The 18494-nt window shown below is 38.7% G+C and overlaps 1 protein-coding gene across 5 annotated transcripts in view; it reads left to right on the top strand.

Annotated features, from left to right (window-relative positions):
* The window catches only part of RASSF8 (Ras association domain family member 8), a 140684-nt gene that overhangs the window by 39386 nt on the left and 82804 nt on the right, over nt 1-18494 (top strand). For 4 of the 5 annotated variants that reach the window (XM_060413300.1, XM_012175153.4, XM_060413299.1 and 1 more), the window contains exon 2: nt 7770-7866. The exons of the other annotated variant lie outside the window; for it this stretch is intronic. The gene's annotated coding sequence lies outside the window, so the exon portion shown is untranslated. The remainder of the gene's footprint in view (nt 1-7769; nt 7867-18494) is intronic. 5 annotated transcript variants of the gene reach the window in all.

Below are 18494 nucleotides of genomic sequence, written 5' to 3'. Positions count from 1 at the left end.
AATTTTGAAACTGTAATTTAGGAAATTAGGTAATTGTTTAACATGTACTTGAACATGCCAACATACTATAGTAATTTTCAATTTTAGTAGTAGAATATTCTTTGCTCTTTATTATTATTTTTCTTTTTAGACACAGGCTAAACATTTTTTACCATCCCTTATTTTAAATGAAGAATGAAAATCATTGTCACTTGAAATTAATTCACATTATTTAAAAAAGAAATCCCTCATGTTTAGTCACTAAGTCGTGTCCAACTCTTTCCAACCCCATAGACTGTAGCCCACCAGGCTTCTCTGTTCATGGGATTCTCCAGGCAAGAACACTGGTATGGGGTTGCCATTTTCTCTTTCAGGAGATCTTATCAAACCCACATCTATTGTGGCTCCTGCATTGGCAGGCAAATTCTTTACCACTGAACCACCTAGGGTAGGGGCTTTTAAAAATTAGTTCTCTTGAAACCATTAGGGAAAAAAATGGGTGAAAGTTTAAAACATCCATGCAAACAACCTTCTAGTCAGAACTGTCAGGTATTTAAAAACAACCTTGGGATTTTTCCTGTTGTCTGATAGCAGTATTGAACAGATGGTTAATTGATAACAGTCCAGCTGAATAATGAAATCTGATAAGCTAGGAAGAGGTTAACTAGATCAATCTGTAGTTTTTAGGAAAATTTCCAGGGTGATTGGGGAGTGTCAGTTGAAATCAGTATTTGAGCTTTCACTTACATTAATGCAAAAATAAAGCCACAGGTTTGTTAGTTAAAAATTGTTTTCTTTCAGTTAAAAAAATTACCCTCCTCCAGTCTCCCCCACCAGTCCGTCCTTGTAGGGAGAAAAGGAAAAGAGAAATTTGTCAGCTGGCTGCCTGCATTGCCACCTCAGGAAATAGCATGTCAAATTCCTGCTTTATCTAGACCCTCCTCCTGGCCTGCCCTTCATCCTCGTTTATTGAGTGTGCTAGATTTGGTGCTAGGCGCTGGGACTGTAAAGAAGAAACGAGACAGAATTCCATGATGCAGGAGGGGCGTGGGTCTGACAAATAACACAACAGACTGTGGAAGCTGCCGAAGAATCTTTTCATTGTATTCAGAGAAATTGTTATCTGCTGATAACAATTCACAACTTTATCAGGTGTTGTTTGTTTTTTAACCTTTGTAGTTTACTTCATTTAAAGTAAAGGCCAGTTAATTTCTTTTGAGTTTGTGCCAGTCTTGGAGGAGTATAGGGGTTCAGAAGGGTATAGCAATTCCACCTAAATTCTTCTGAAAATCACTGTGCCTTCCCAGAGCCTTGCACTTTCTGAGAAGTGACAAAGACAGCCTTATGATATGTCCTTTGCTGAAGAAGCCTGTTTCTGCTTCCTTTTCTATTCTGCAAGTCTTTTTCCTACCTAACATGTCTCTCCCATTGGTTTCCTCTTAAAACGTTAATCCAGCCACGTGTTCCGCCCTGATCACTGGGCCACACCAGTCATCCTGTGGTCCTTTCCCCAGTGCTCAGCTGGATGTAGTCGTTAATCCAGCCACGTGTTCCACCTGATTGCTGGGCCACACCAGTCATCCTACAGTCCTTTTCCCAGTGCTCGCTGGATGAAGTCGTTAATCCAGCCATGTGTTCCTCCTGACTGCTGGGCCACACCAGTCATCCTGTGGCCCTTTTCTCAGTGCTCGCTGGATGTAGTCGTTAATCCCGCCACGTCTTCCACCTGATCACTGGGCCACAGCGGTCATCCTGCAGCCCTTTCCCCAGTGCTCGCTGGATGTAGTCGTTAATCCAGCCACGTGTTCCGCCTGATCACTGGGCCACAGCGGTCATCCTGAAGCCCTTTTCCCAGAGCTGCTGGATGTAGTTCTCTCATGTGTCCCAGTGTCACATTTCTCTGGTAGGTGTTCTATAGGGAAGCACAGCTTCTATTAGCGTGGTTATGTTTGTCCTTTCATCTGGATGCATTTAACAGTGTTCTTGGTTTGGGGCCAACTCAAGCTAGAGTAAAGGATCTTCAGTAAAGACACCTAGATGACTTGAGGCTACTTTCTACAAACTCTGCAGTTGATCTTCTGAAAATAACTCTTCAACAGTACACGAGCTGTGAACTTCCAGATGTTCAACCTGAATTTAGAAAAAGCAGAGGAGCCAGAGATTAAATTGCCAGCACCCCTTGTGGGTGTGCCTTAGTCACTCAGTCCTATCTGGCTCTTTGCAACCCCATGGATCATCAAAAAAGCAAGAGAGTTCCAGAAAAACATCTTTTTCTGCTTTATTGACTTCACCAAAGCCTTTGTGTGGATCACAACAAACTGTGGAAAATTCTTCAAGAAATGGGAATACCAGACCACCTTACCTGCCTCCTGAGAAATCTGTATACAGGTCAAGAAGCAACAGTTAGAACTGGACATGGAACAGTAGACTGCTTCCAAATTGGGGAAGGAGTATATCAAGGCTGTATATTGTCACCCTGCTTATTTAACTTATATGTAGAGTACATCATAAGAAATGCCAGGCTGGATGAAGCACAAGCTGGAATCAAGATTGCTGGGAGAAATATCAATCACCTCAGACACACAGATGACACCACCCTCATGACAGAAAGCGAAGAGGAACTAAAGAGCCTCTTGATGACAGTGAAAGAGGAGAGTGGAAAAGTTGGCTTAAAGCTCAACATTCAGAAAACTAAGCTTGTTGCATTTGGTCTCATCACTTCATGGCAAATTGATGGGGGAACAGTGGATACAGTGAGCAACTATATTTTTGGGCTCCAAAATCACTGCAGATGGTGACTACACCCATGAAATTAAAAGATGCTTGCTCCTTGGAAGAAAAGTTACAACCAACCTAGACAGCATGTTGAAAAGCAGAGACATTACTTTGCCAACAAAGGTCCATCTAGTCAAAGCTATGGTTTTTCCAGTAGTCATGTATGGATGTGAGAGTTAGACTGTAAAGAAAGCTAAGTGCCGAAGAATTAATGCTTTTGAACTGTGGTGTTGGAGAAGACTCTTGAGAGTCCCTTGGACTGCAAGGAGATCAAACCAGTCAATCATAAAGGAAATCAGTCCTGAATATTCATTGGAAAGACTGATGTTGAAGCTGAAACTTCAACATTTTGGCCACCTGATGCAAAGAACTGATTCATTGGAAAGGCCCCCAATGCTGGGAAAGATTGAAGGCAGGAGGAGAAGCAGACAACAGAGGAAGAGATGGTTGGATGGCATCAAAGACTCAATGGACATGAGTTTGAGCAAGTTTCGGGAGTTGGTGATGGACAGGGAAGCCTGGCGTGCTACAGCCCATGGGGTCACAAAGAGTCGGATACAACTGAGCAAACTGAACTATTACTTAGGCTTCTAGGTGGCTCAAGTGGTAAAGAATCCACCTGCCAATGCAGGAGCCACAGGATACATGGGTTCAACCATTTAAAAGACATTAACTGGGTTCAAATCAAATTGTCTAATCTTTGTGAACCTCATCTTTGTCATCTAAGGGACTTCAAACATCTTAATATGAAAAAGCTAAGAAAATTTACAGCCATAATACAAGTAGAAAGACTTATTTCACAAAAACTCCTTGATCATCTCCCAGGATATGAACTCTACTGTAGGCTTTTTTTACAAGTCTCTTTAATGCTTCCAAAACATTTATTTGGTGGTATTATTACTACATATTGGGTTGGCCAACACAATATTAGTTACATCTCACAAAGCTGCACAGTTGATAGAATGAAATTCATTTGTTACTTTACCTTCATAATTTCTTTACTATCTGTTTGTTTGTTTGTTTGTTTTTAACCATCTGAGCCACCAGGGAAGCCCCAAGAGTACTGGAGTGGGTTGCTATTCCCTTCTCTAGGGGATCTTCCCGACGCAGGGACTGAACCCCGGTCTCCTGCATTATAGGCAGATTCTTTACCATCTGAGCCACCAGGAAAGCCCCTTAAATTTCTAGTGTATTTTAAATATAGTAAGGAGTTAGTAAATGTTTATTAAAATTGAATAATTATTTTTATTGTTACTACCATTGCTCTGTGCTTTACAAACTAATATAGCTGATAGCCTCATAATGGATTCATTTCCGTAGAAAGCCTCTGTTACTGTTTCTGTAGTCATGTTACTGTTTTAATATTTCATATGGAATATGTAGAACCCAGGGTACTTCCCTTACTACCTTTGCATGTTGCTCTTAGCAGAGCTGATGATTCAAAGATGTGGGACATCTGTGAGCTTTGGTATCAAAAAAAGGGAAAAAAAAAACTGAATGTTCCTACCTTTCTTTTATTAGAAAAAATTATAAATTTAGGAGAATTTCTGATTTTTATATTTGTGGTTTTATTTTGTGAAAACAAAGGGATAGCACTTATGAAAATGTGCCATCACATTTTATTTACAGTTGAATATTTACATTTGAATGTTAGATGGCTTTCTTTTTTCAATAAGAAGGAATGTGGTTTTTGAACTTTCCAGCATCTTGGAGAGCAGAGAGTAGCTTCCTTTAGGCTTTTTCTTATATCACCTGTGAGACTTGAATAGGCAGTGATAAGCTCTTTACTGATTTCTACAGTAATAAAAATGCCCCTGCTGTCCATTTATTATCCATCCTGGTGGACCTAGTTTGGGGAAAGAGAGTATATCCAACAATTAATCAGCAGTTGTGCAGAGACATCTATTAATACAAGCAAAGGAAGGGCCTGCCTTCTTGGGAAAAAAAAAAATTTTTTTTTTTTTTGCATTCTCTGCATTCTAATGGGAAAAAAAGGCAACACCTCTTAGAAACTGGGATTTACTTTGCTCTTGAGTTATCCTTAATCATCCTGTTTTGCTTGGACTCAGTATATAGGAATTGCAATATCCTATGCATGCATGCACAGTCACTTAATCGTCTGACTCTTTGCGACCCCATGGACTGTAGCCCACCAGTCTCCTCTGTCCGTGGCATTATCCTGGCAAGAGTACTGGAGTGGCTTGCCATTTACTACTCCAGGCGATCTTCCTTATCCAGAGGTTGCATCTCATGTGACTTCTGCATTGACAGGCAGATTCTTTACCCTAAACCACCTGGAAAGCCCATAATATCCTGGTACTGTGTTCATTTACATCAACAACTTCTGTTTGCATTCTTAGGAGCTAATTTAAATAAAGGCTGTTTGGGCGATAATATCTATTGCTGCATAACAAGTTGCCAGAAACTTAGGGACTTAAGCATTTTATCTCACCTAGTTTCTTTGTATTAGGAAGTCAGGAAGGTCCTAGGGGGGCAGCTGGGGCTCAGGATGTTTCATGAGGTTGCAGCCCAGATTTCTTCCTGTGCTGTAAGTGGTCCACAGGAAGGCTTGACTGGAACTAGAAGATCTGCCAAGGTGGTTTCCTCACAAGCCTGGCAAACTTGATCTGGTTTTTGGCAGGAAGCCAGTCATGTACAGATGTGAGAGTTGGACCATAAAGAAGGCTGAGCACAGAAGAACTGATGCTTTCGAACTCTGGTGCTAGAGAAGACTCTTGAGAGTCCCTTGGACAGCAAGGAGACCAAACCAGTCAGTCCTAAAGGAAATCAACCCTGAATGTTCATTGGAAGGACTGAAACAGAAGCTGAAGCTTCAATACTTTGGCCACCTGATGTGAAGAGCTGACTCATTGGAAAAGACCCTCATGCTGGGAGAGATAGAAGGCAAAAGGAGAAGGGAGCAGCAGAGGGTGAGATGGTTAGATAGCATCTGGACTTAATGGACATGAATCTGAGCAAACTCTGGGAGACAGTGAAGGACAGGGAAGCCTGGCGTGCTGCAGTCCATGGGGTCACAGAGTCGGACACTACTTTGCGACTAAACAACAACAAATGTCAATTTTAAAAACTACTTTAATTCCAAAAGACTTGCTTAAAAGCAAAGCTAAAAAGAGTGATGAGGCTTTAAAGAAAAGAAGATGGATGGGGAAAGAAATTCTGAATTAGATAAATAAGAATCCCTTTGCCAGCCAAACTACATACAGCTAGCTTCTAAGTCCAAGGTAGAAATCAGGGTGATTGGTCTATTTTGCCTCTTCTCACGTGGCTCTGAATTCACCACCCAGTTCTCTGCAAGCCCTCTCTCCCAGCAGGGTGGACCCCTCTTGCTTTTTGGACAATGTCATAATCCGTGGACATGCTCTTTTACCAAAGGGGTGTTAGCTGCAAATCTGTGTCTGTCTTGTAGCTTCTTGAGGAGGTAGGTAGGTCTTGTTGAAGCCAGAAGGCTCTAACCCGTCTGATAGAAGATGATGATACAGGAATTCTATGGTATCTAGTTGGCTTAAAGCCTGTTCATTTTCATTAGAAAATATTTTAATGTGAGTGCTACTCTTTTCTTTAAAACTTAGAAGCATGCACTAATGTACCTCTGCACTTGGAGCTGTAACACCATGGAAAAAGTAACCTGAAAATGAAGGGCACTTTTACAACAGCTATTGACTTCTATGAAGTACTTGACTAGTAACCAGATTTGGAAGCAGTGTCTCCACGCAGGGGTGTAGAAGCTGAACAGGGAGAACCCAGTGCTCTCTGGAAGAGGGAGGTTTGGTCTGATTTTCCCTTCCTCGGTTGTGTTTGGAATGTATATATTTTCTGATAGCTTGCCTCAGATTTGGGGTCCACCAGATAGTTGGAGAAGGCAATGGCACCCCACTCCGGTACTCTTGCCTGGAGGATCCCATGGATGGAATAGCCTGGTAGGATGCAGTCCATGGGGTCGCTGAGAGTTGGATACGACTGAGTGACTTCACTTTCACTTTTCACTTTCATGCATTGGAGGAGGAAATGGCAACCCACTCCGGTGTTCTTGCCTGGAGAATCCCAGGGACGGGGGCGCCTAGTGGGCTGCCGTCTATGGGGTCGCACGGAGTCGGACACGACTGAAGTGACTTAGCAGCAGCAGCAGATAGTTCTATACTGTTTCTAATTTGATACTGTGTTTTATGTCATAGCTAAGACTTTAAGGACTATCAACTTTTGGGGGGTGGTATTTCCTATTCACAATAAAAGTAGTTGGGTGTTTTAGTATATTTTTAAAAAGTGTCATTAATGGAACATGGTCTTGTTACTAAAGTCAACCTTTCTATAAATAAACCCAGAAACATCTGCAAAAGGCATAGTCTGAATGTGGCAGACATAAGAATTGCGTCAATTCCCATCTTGTGGCCAAGATTTCTTTCTTTGGCTTTCTTTATAACTAATGTCATGGCAGAGTTTCACATTCTCACAGTATTAGGCAAGTGAATGGTCAAAAGAACTGGTGCCAAGTTACCCTGTTTCTTAGGTTAGCCAGTGGTTGTCATTTGTACTCACCAAGGAAGAATGTGGCATGGTTTTGTTTTTATTTTTTAAAGACTGAAAACCCCAAGTTCTCCCCTTCAGCTTCATTTTTAGACCCTGGCGTTAGGCAGTTTTCCAAATGTCTAACTGCTAAACTGCTTTCAAGAAATTATTGTGGTATTTCAGGAGAAAAAGAAGGCACAGCATCTTTCCTAGAACACCATGGGCCCATCAAATGACCTTTTAGAGAAACAACGAAAATTCCTCTTTCAAAGGCACACTAATTGAAACCAAACCAATCTACCCCACAGGCATTGCAGTCAGATGACCAGAGGAGAGGGCCCACGAGGGGAGGAAAAATTCTTTTTGGAAAAACCATTTGAAGCTAAAAGCTTGTGTATTTTTCTCTTTCATTAAAAGTTAAAATGGGAATGATTTAGCATGTCTAAGATAAAAGTTAGCCGGAATTCTAAGAACACTGTGGACCTTTTCAGGTGCCTGCGTAGCTCCTCCTAGAATACCTGTCTGGTGCTCCACCCTTCCTCAAGACTACCTCACATTGCTCCCAGTTGGGGACTCCAGCCCGAGAAGGTGAGTCAGCAAGTTTGTACTCCATTCCTGCATCCTAGAAGACTACCACTTCCAGTGGCTTTTTAAAGAATAATTTTCAAAGTTTTGAGAGACTGTCAGAGCTTGTGTTCACTGGCAAATCATTTGTAAACAGTTCATTTAAATAAGTACGAAGCGTGGTTCGCAATAGTATCTTTTGTCTCACTGCCTTATAAATTCTAGATTCAAACTTGGAGTCTGAGGCAAAATTTTGCAAACTGGTGTATCACCATTCTTGGGCTTCCAGAGCACTATTCTATTAATGCTTTAAACTTGGCAATTTCTTTTAAAACAGAGAAGTAATTTCTAACAGTTGAAGATTAGAAGATCTTGGTAAGTCTGAAATATATCTTATAGTTTGAGTTTCCATCTGAATGTAATAATTGACTTCATTAAATAATGGGGCACAAAAGCCCCTGAGGTGGGAATACACAACTATTTTCCCCTTGATTTTTGTACGCTCAATGTGTATGGTCTCTTGTCTCTTGAACATTAAGGTGACTTATTGGTCTCAAGAGGGGAAATAATTTGACCTTGTTTGTAGTCAGTGAATCACTTACGAATAAACTGCTCACATTTTACAGGTGAATAAACTCTTTAAGGGCACCAACCAGCAAGCTATCATATAAATTCTTTAGTCCCTCATTTACAAAAGTTATGTGCTTGCATTTTTGCCTAGATGATAAGTTTTGAAGGTCTCCTATAAATTAATTTCCCCTTAGAGCCTTCTAGTAATTGCTAGGCTGTGGAAGGAATGGATTCCTAAAACCACAAGTTCACATCCACATCAGTTCAGTTCTCTTGTGGACTCTACTGCATTGCTCTGGCATTAGCAAAAACTATGACTAGAAGGCTCCAAGTGTTGAGAATGAAGGATAGTCTGGTTGTAATAAGGTAAATTCATTATATTCATGTGAGCACTGAAAAATCCTAGTTGAGCCCTGCAATTTGTAATATAGTCTAAAGAAAAAAACCAAGAGACACAGATGTGAAGAACAGTCTTTTGAACTCTGTGGGAGAAGGCAAGGGTGGGATGATTTGAGAGAATAGCATTGAAACATGTATATTATCATGTGTGAAATAGATTGCCAGTCCCAGTTAGACGCATGAGACGGTGCTCAGGGCTGGTGTACTGGGATGACCCTGAGGGATGGGATGGGGAGGGAGGTGGGAGGGAGGGTCAGGATGGGGAACACATGTACACCCATGGCTGATTCATGTGAATGTATGGCAAAACCACCACAATATTGTAAAGTCATCAGCCTGCAATTAAAATTAAAAAAAATAAAAATAAAGTATATGCAGTGGGCATGATCAAAAAAACAAAAAAGAAAGCATGAGGAAGAATTGTATTGTATTATGTAGCTCCATTGACTAAAGTTCTCTCCATGGTTGTATCATCACTTAAGTGTTAGTTTTAGCTCCTATTAGTGACGGGACTGTTCTACAGGTCTTTCTCTTACACATTCATTATTTTCTATGCAGGAGGATTGATGTTTAAGTTACACCATGAAGGAACTGTGCTTCAGGTTTAACATTTAAGGATGGTATACATTTGGATTTGAATGCTTCAATTATTTTGTTTCTCTTGGAACACTAGTACTTATTTACTGATACAAATAGGACAGCGATATCTGAGTTGCTTGGAGTTTACTGCTGAAGAGTAAACTGTTTTTCACTGTTTCTTCTCAAATGCTCAGTAACAGTCTTTGAGTCTTGACTTCAAGAGCAAAGAGACCCCTTTAGCATTAAGCATACTGCTCTGTTTTTCTTTTTTAAATAAAACTTTGTTTGAACTAACAAAACTTTTTTGCCCATGCCAAATACTGAGCCAGCTTACTCACAGGAACAGCATATGTGAGTTCCCTAGCCTTCTCAAATGAAGCATATCGTTTTAGTCATGTTAACTTTGATGAGCAGCAAAACCAACTTTGAAATTCTTAGTATTGCTTTATTGTAAAACTACCTCTTTTTTTTTTTTAATGCAGCTACTTTAAATTTTTACTGACTTAAAGATCAGAATAACTCTGCTACGTCACCTTTCTCCATCACAATGCAATTTCTCCTAAGCTATTATTCTCTTAGAGAATGAGGATAGAGAATAATTCACAGTGTTATTTATCAAAAGGCATCTTATAAAGTTGAGGCTGTGTGAGAGCTAACTATAAAATAAAGCCCATGTTTTGTGTAAAAGATGAGGTAAAACCAACTTTAGATTTTACAGATTGCTTATTTATGCTTCTTTGTGTTCTAAATAGCACTGTAGTATTCCCCCACCCTCCTTTTCTGGTGCTTTCCTGTAAAAAGCATTAGTGAGGGGAAAATAATGGTAAACACGGCTTAGCTCTATAATCTTCTTTCAAAACTGCCTTGCAAGTAATTTCCCATAGTTTCTGTAATGAAGCATATGGTGGTAATACACCCTGTGCCTCTGGTAATGGGGAGCAGTTTCAGAGTACTCTCAGCATTTTACATTTGAAGCTTTGTATGTACATTTTCAGGTTAGGTGTTCTATCCCCTGTAGATTTAATGGAATTTATTTTTATATGCTTGTTCTTGGTTTTAAGGGTTTAGATGGGGGCATTTTTGTTAAAACTTGTAAAGAGGTGTTTTTTGTTGTTATAGATTGGTCCAAACAGGCTTCAGGAGGCTTGAAATGGTCTTGTGGAGAAAGAAGGAGGAATATTTTCTGTAATTTAAGTTGTCATAGTAACCTGCATCAAGGCCTGGAATCCAGGCCTGAAGAATTTCAGTGACAATAAACATTCCAGTTGCATTCATCATCATCTTTTTTTTCTAGGAGAAAGGAGCCATCTATTGTGACCTAATTATTTCATTTCTGTTTTTAGGAAATGGTTAGCAGTTTGCATTTTTTAGCACTTTGAAATTTTCCTGGTAGGGTAAAAATGAAAAATGTAGCTGTTTGTATTAGAAGTTGATACTGTTCTGATAATGATCTCAAGCTATTTCAGATGGCAAGACAGATTCAGTATAATGGTTACTTAATGAAATAAAGAAACAGGATTTGCTGAAGATTTGAAGATTGCCACACACATTTATTAATGTGCAAGTCTTAAACAGTATTAGAATCTGGTTTTCATGAAGCTGTGATTAGGGGATGTTATGAGTTTCCTAATATCAGATTGTTAATATTTTATGGCATCTTGGACTATGGTCTTAAGCATGAATATATTTTTAAAAAGAAGAAGAAGTTCATTTTTATTAGCAGAATAGGTTTACTTTGAGAAATTTGTATCTAGATATTATGTTTAGATCTGTTATCTTTTACAAGGAACAGTACAATATTTCTAAAGAGAAAGGTGTTTTTAGGGTTTGCTTCTTTCTTGCCTTCTGCAAGATACTCATTGCTAACCAAGATTATTTGGAGTTAAAAGTGTTCTCCTGAACCAAGAAATTTTAGAAATAGTGAGGTAAGGATGTGTGTGTCCATTCAATTTAGGAAACATGGAAAATAAATTAGAAGAGTTTATGGCTAGTCTCATTTCACAAATATAGACACAACGAGCAGTTATGGGATGTAACTGTAGTTATCTAAATGAAGAGTGGTAATGCTTTTGTATATACTTCTCCACATATGTTTGAGAATCTTAATCAAATGGATGATTTTTTAAAAAACATAAATCAGTAAAATTGGAATTTTAAAATATAGAAAGGTAGATTGAGAAAACCTAGTCGATAATTTACTGGGAAAATGTGAAGCAAAATAAAATCACCTTCTATCTCACTGTTGAGAGATATTTCAGCTCTTTCTGTTGTCTGGGAAGTAGCTATAATTGTATAAACAAAATTGGAATCAAGCTGTTAATAGCCAAAATACCAATAATGGTGAAACACAGGGTTTTTTTCTCTTATTAGAATAAGCAACAAACTAGCTGTCAATGCTACTGCCCAAAATATCTTTGAAATACCTAATCAGTATATTAAGAAAAAAGTGCAAGAGAGAAAATGGTTGGAAAGGAGGATAAAATTATTTGTAGCTAGTGAAAAAAAATCACAAAGACAATCAACTAAAATTGATAGACTGTAGTAAAGTTCCAATGCAAATAATGGCAATATCATGATCTATATAATAATAATAACCTGTTCCAAAATGTGAGAAAAAGGAACCCATTCATAGTAGCAACAAAAATTGTACTGAGGATTAAACTTTGTGAGAACTGCAAGTGGCATGTAGGAAGGAAAGCATTAACCTTCTTTCAGGATGCAGAGACTCCCTATGGAAGACAATTTATTATTTTCCATCTCTTTACATCGATTTATAAGTTTAATATAATCTAATCAAAATATCAGCAGGAATTTTTTACAGGTCAGTGATTCTGAATTTCGTATTTATAAAATAAATAAGAGCCAAGAAATATTTATATAAAGAATAATAAAGGCGAACTCAGTTCAATTCAGTCACTGAGTCGTGTCTGACTCTTTGCAACACCATGAACCGCAGCACACCAGACCTCCCTGTCCATCACCAACTGCCAAGAGTCTACCCAAACTCATGTCCAGTGAGTCGATGATGCCATCCAACCATCTCATCCTCTGTCGTCTACTTCTCCTCCTGCCCTCAATCTTTCCCAGCATCAGAGTCTTTTCCAATGAGTCAACTCTTCGCATGAGGTGGCCAAAGTACTGGAGTTTCAGCTTCAGTATCATTCCCTCCAAAGAAATCCCAGGGCTGATCTCCTTCAGAATGGACTGGTTGGATCTCCTTGCAGTTCAAGGGACTCTCAAGAGTCTTCTCCAACACCACAGTTCAAAACCATCAATTCTTCTGCACTCAACTTTCTTTACAGTCCAACTCTCTCATCCATACATGACTACTGGATAAACCATACCCTTGGCTAGATGGACCTTTGTGGACAAAGTAATGTCTCTGCTTTTTAATAAATAGTGATTCAAAAATAGCATGATGTCAAAAATAGCATAAAGTAGAACAATACTTGAAACAGAATAGACAGCCCAGAAGAATGTTATATTGATTAAAAATAACAACTAACAAATATAAAAATGTAGTAATAAATATACTAGAAGAGAATGTTCAGAAATAACTGACTTGGGGTTTTCAGGGAAAGATAAAGTAAAATACAGATGTAAAGATTTAAAAAGAGAATGATTTATATATGTAGTTATATTAAAAAAATTAAAATTTGCATATGTCAACTCATAAAAAGTATTCTCTCTATATGTTTGTGTGTGTGTATGTGTGTGAATATTATTACATATATATTTTTAGAGTTAATACCTGTATGTAAAGAACTCCTTCAAGTCAGTAAGAAAATAAATGCCCAGTTAAAAATTAGTTCATAGGAACTTCCCTGGTGGTCCAGTAGTTAGGAATTCGCCTGCCAGTGCAGGGAACGTGTGTTTGGGTTCGATCCCTGGTCTGGGAACTAAGATCCCACATGCCCACTGGGCAGCTATGGCTGTGCACCACAGCTGCTGAGCCCAGTATTGAAGCCAAGAGTTCATGTGCCAAAATGAGGACCCAGCGCAGCCAAAAATAAGTCAGTAAATATTTTTGAAAAAATTAGTTTGTAGCTGTTTTTAGTTTTTTAAGGAAACTCCGTACTGTTCTCCATAGTCATTATACAGTGTACATTCGCACAAACAGGGTAGGAGGGTTCCCTTTTCTCCACATCCTCTCAAGCATTTACTATAGACTTTCTGATGATGGCCATACAGACTGGTGTGAGGTAATATCTCATTGTAGTTTTGATTTGCATTTCTCTAATAATCAGCAATGTTGAGCATCTTTTCTTGGCATCTTGTGCCTCTTGGCCCCCTGTATATCTTTGGAGTTTGAGATTGACATGTACACATTACTATATTTAAAATAGACAACCAACAAGAACCTCTTGTATAACTCTGCTCAATATTCTGTAACAACTTAAAGAAAACTTAGATTGTATTAAATAGTTCCTAGTGGACAGTTTAAACAAAAATACAAACAGGTGTAGACCTAAAGGTTTGTTCAACTTTAATACCATGTGGTATGAGTGGCCTGCATGCAGAATGTAACATAAGCAGACATATGTAATTCCTGATGTTGGCACTGGGAGAAACAAGAAAGATCAAACTGCTCATGCAATGCAACTAGAAGGTAGACTGCTCTGTGGCCAGTACTATGATCTTTTTCTCCACCTATCTACCTGTTTATCTGTAGATAGTTCATTACAGGTTCTCTAAAACAAATATATTTGTATTCAGAAATTTGAAAATAGATTTTTTTTTTTAAGTTTGACCATGACTGTGACCGTGTCTGAGATTCATCCTATGTCTTATTGAAAATGTTACTATAAAGACATATTTCTTGAGATGGACTATACACGGAATCAAGTGTTGAAGGGATCATCAGTCTCTGGGCAGGGCTGGACAGTCTGCATTCCCAGGTTGCCATTCATATTAGGCTGTGGCAGGTACCTGTGTATCTGGGATTGTGCTTTCCCAAACTGGGGCCCAGCATCCCTGGGAATGATAAAGAGCAGTGGCTCCCTATGTTTAAATCTTCTCCCTTTCCCCGTGCCTGTGATATCCAGTGTCATGGCAGTCTAAATGTTCCAGGATTGATTGCCAGTGACACTGAATCAAACTTAATAAAATCTTCATACATTGAATGAGATAATTAGGATGTCTATTTTAATTTCATAGATACTTTGATTTATGATTTATTTCTGCCCCATTTCCCCATTGACTCCACTTTGTTTACCTGAGCAAGATTATACCTGAGCAAAAAATTTAAGGAATTTTAGGAAATATACCTATTCTAATCTAGTCTTCATAAACACTATTGTCCTAACCAGTCTCCCTTCTGTCTCCAGTTCCTTCTTTTCACAGAGATGCTGTACCTCTCAGTGTTGAAGTATTACCTTGTTAATTTACTTGTGCTATTTTTCTGAATATGACTTTTAATATTTTCCAGTAATGCTTATAGATTTGAGGGCACCAGAGCCCCTTTGTGACTAAGGATTAACTTCTATATTGAAAGAAATCGCTAACTTTAAGTAATTCAGTAAGTACAAAATGTATAGAAAGGGATAAAATGCAAAATAAGATTACCTCCTTTCATTTTTCATCTTTTAACTAAAAGTACCACTGTTAACAGTTTCTTAGGTATCTTTGTATGCAAGGAATATGTATTTGTATCTTTTTTTTAATTATATAACAGTTGCTGCATCTGTGTGCACGCACACGTGTATGTGTGTGTATTACAATTTTACAAGTTGACTCCTTTTATCACCAGAATAATCTTTTTTTTTTTTTTAATACTTTTATTGGTTTTGCCATACATTGACATGAATCCACCACGGGTGTACATGCATTCCCAAGCATGAACCCCCCTCCCACCTCCCTCCCCATAACATCTCTCTGGGTCATCACCGTGCACCAGCCCCAAGCATGCTGTATCCTGCATCGGACATAGACTGGCGATTCGATTCTTACATGATAGTATACATGTTACAATGCCATTCTCCCAAATCATCCCACCCTCTCCCTCTCCCTCTGAGTCCAAAAGTCCGTTCTACACATCTGTGTCTTTTTTGCTGTCTTGCATACAGGGTCGTCATTGCCATCTTTCTAAATTCCATATATATGTGTTAGTATACTGTATTGGTGTTTTTCTTTCTGGCTTACTTCACTCTGTATAATCGGCTCCAGTTTCATCCATCTCATCAGAACTGATTCAAATGTATTCTTTTTAACAGCTGAGTAGTACTCCATTGTGTATATGTACCACAGCTTTCTTGTCCATTCATCTGCTGATGGAGATCTAGGTTGTTTCCATGTCCTGGCTATTATAAACAGTGCTGCGATGAACATTGGGGTACATGTGTCTCTTTGAATTCTGGTTTCCTCGGGGTGTATGCCCAGCAGTGGGATTGCTGGGTCATAAGGTAGTTCTCTTTGCAATTTTTTAAGGAATCTCCACACTGTTCTCCAAAGTGGCTGTACTAGTTTGCATTCCCACCAACAGTGTAGGAGGGTTCCCTTTTCTCCACACCCTCTCCAGCATTTATTGCTTGCAGATTTTTGGATCGCAGCCATTCTGACTGGTGTGAAGTGGTACCTCATTGTGGTTTTGATTTGCATTTCTCTAATAATGAGTGATGTTGAGCATCTTTTCATGTGTTTGTTAGCCATCCGTATGTCTTCTTTGGAGAAATGTCTATTTAGTTCTTTGGCCCAGTTTTTTATTGGGTCGTTTATTTTTCTGGAATTGAGCTGCATAAGTTGCTTGTATATTTTTGAGATTAGTTGTTTGTCAGTTGCTTCATTTGCTATTATTTTCTCCCATTCAGAAGGCTGTCTTTTCACTTTGCTTATATTTTCCTTTGTTGTGCAGAAGCTTTTAATTTTAATTAGATCCCACTTGTTTATTTTTGCTTTTATTTCCAGAATTCTGGGAGGTGGATCATAGAGGATCCTGCTGTGATTTATGTCGGAGAGTGTTTTGCCTATATTCTCCTCTAGGAGTTTTATAGTTTCTGATCTTACATTTAGATCTTTAATCCATTTTGAGTTTATTTTTGTGTATGGTGTTAGAAAGTGATCTAGTTTCATTCTTTTACAAGTGGTTGACCAGTTTTCCCAGCACCACTTGTTAAAGAGATTGTCTTTACTCCATTGTATATTCTTGCCTCCCTTGTCAAAGATAAGGTGTCCATATGTGTGTGGATTTATCTCTAGGCTTTCTATTTTGTTCCATTGATCTATATGTCTGTCTTTGTGCCAGTACCATACTGTCTTGATGACTGTGGCTTTGTAGTAGAGCCTGAAGTCAGGCAAGTTGATTCCTCCAGTTCCATTCTTCTTTCTCAAGATTGCTTTGGCTATTCTAGGTTTTTTGTATTCCCATACAAATCTTGAAATTATTTGCTCTAGTTCTGTGAAAAATATGGCTGGTAGCTTAATAGGGATTGCGTTGAATTTGTAAATTGCTTTGGGTAGTATACTCATTTTCACTATATTGATTCTTCCAATCCATGAACATGGTATATTTCTCCACCTATTTGTGTCCTCTTTGATTTCTTTCACCAGTGTTTTATAGTTTTCTATATATAGGTCTTTAGTTTCTTTAGGTAGATATATTCCTAAGTATTTTATTCTTTTCATTGCAATGGTGAATGGAATTGTTTCCTTAATTTCTTTTTCTACTTTCTCATTATTAGTGTATAGGAATGCAAGGGATTTCTGTGTGTTGATTTTATATCCTGCAACTTTACTATATTCATTGATTAGCTCTAGTAATTTTCTGGTGGAGTCTTTAGGGTTTTCTATGTAGAGGATCATGTCATCTGCAAACAGTGAAAGTTTTACTTCTTCTTTTCCAATTTGGATTCCTTTTATTTCTTTTTCTGCTCTGATCACCAGAATAATCTTAAAGGCAAATATGATTATCAGATTACACATTGAATATTACAATGACTATTCTTCCATATGGCTGAGTTTGTGAAGATGAGATTAGTGGGTAATTATGTGAGATTGTCTGCATCTCCTCCTGAATGCACCAGTGACTTTCATCTTAGTAGAGTCGTTGTCTGTGACCTGGTTTCTGTCCCAGTGAATTGAAACAGTGCCTCCATCTACCTGAATGGACCATTCAGTCTAGGTACCATTCAGTTCACTGTGTGATTGGAATCCTCTATTGCAGTTTTCTCATTTGATGTTGGGTAAGAGTAAGTTATATCTACTACTGTGGGCAGGAATCCCTCAGAAGAAATGGAGTAGCCATCATGGTCAACAGAAGAGTCCAAAATGCAGTACTTGGATGCAATCTCAAAAACGACAGAATGATCTCTGTTCATTTCCAAGGAAAACCATTCAGTATCACAGTAATCCAAGCCTATGCCCCAACCAGTAACGCTGAAGAAGCTGAAGTTGAACGGTTCTATGAAGACCTACAAGACCTTTTAGAACTAACACCCAAAAAAGATGTCCTTTTCATTATAGGAGACTGGAATGCAAAAGTAGAAAGTCAAGAAACAGCTGGAGTAACAGGCAAATTTGGCCTTGGAGTACGGAGTGAAGCAGGACAAAGGCTAATAGAGTTTTGTCAAAAACTCAGACTTTGCACTGGTCATAGCAAACACACTCTTCCAGCAACACAGAGAAGACTCTACACATGGACATCACCAGATGGTCAACACCGAATTCAGATTGATTAAATTCTTTGCAGCCAAAGATGGAGAAGCTCTATACAGTCAACAAAAACAAGACCGGGAGCTGACTGTGGCTCAGATCATGAACTCCTTATTGCCAAATTCAGACTTAAATTGAAGAAAGTAGCGAAAACCACTAGACCATTCAGGCATGACCTAAGTCAAATCCCTTATGATTATACAGTGGAAGTGAGAAATAGATTTAAGGGACTAGCTCTGATAGACAGAGTGCCTGATGAACTGTGGACGGAAGTTCGTGACATTGTACAGGAGACAGGGATCAAGACCATCCCCATGGAAAAGAAATGCAAAAAAGCAAACTGGCTGTCTGAGGAGGCCTTACAAATAGCTGTGAAAAGAAGAGAAGCGAAAAGCAAAGGAGAAAAGGAAGGATATAAGCATCTGAAAGCAGAGTTCTAAAGAATAGCAAGAAGAGAT

This window comes from Ovis aries, chromosome 3, assembly GCF_016772045.2.
Source record: "Ovis aries strain OAR_USU_Benz2616 breed Rambouillet chromosome 3, ARS-UI_Ramb_v3.0, whole genome shotgun sequence".
In the NCBI taxonomy this organism is placed as follows: domain Eukaryota; kingdom Metazoa; phylum Chordata; class Mammalia; order Artiodactyla; family Bovidae; genus Ovis; species Ovis aries.
Note: the sequence above shows the minus strand (reverse complement) of the source record. Positions and strands in the feature narration are given on the sequence as shown.